Raw genomic sequence first — 649 nt, 5'->3', positions numbered from 1 at the left:
CATTCATAACTGAATATGCTCATTGTATTTGGACATGTGTTGGTATTTCTATTGGTTATGAACTCGAGAAAGAGTTTAATGAATGAAAACAGCCTTTAAAAAAAATCTCAGACACAAATGAACATCTGCTGTAAGCAATAAATATGTCTGACACCAGTACTGAACTGAAATCAGCAACACTGACTGTGAAGAGAAAAAAAAAAATCAGGACATTTTAAGCCTTCTTTGCATTTTATGGTCCATCTTATGACATCATGTCCTGTTTTCGTCTCATTTATATGTCTTTAATACGTGTTGTGTTCATACTGTATTTTAGGCTCTAGAGCAGGGGTTCTCAATCTCGGTGTCCTGCAGATTTGAACTCCAACCCCAATCAGACACACCTGGGCTAGATAATCAAGCTCTTGCTAGGCTTTCTAGAAACATCTTTGGAGGTGTGTTGAGGCAAGTTGGAGCTAAAATCTGCAGGACAACGGACCTCCAGTACTGAGAATGAGAACCCCTGCTCTAGAGTTTGTCTGGATGTGAATTGAAACCCATTTGACCCATTTTGCCTTGTTTGCTTGACATTACGGTTGGGATAACAATCTTTCATACTTATTCAAACTGAATTTGTCATTTTGAGTTCATTTTAATGGAATCAGACTTG

Source organism: Danio rerio, chromosome 3 (assembly GCF_049306965.1).
Source record: "Danio rerio strain Tuebingen ecotype United States chromosome 3, GRCz12tu, whole genome shotgun sequence".
NCBI lineage: Eukaryota > Metazoa > Chordata > Actinopteri > Cypriniformes > Danionidae > Danio > Danio rerio.
Note: the sequence above shows the minus strand (reverse complement) of the source record.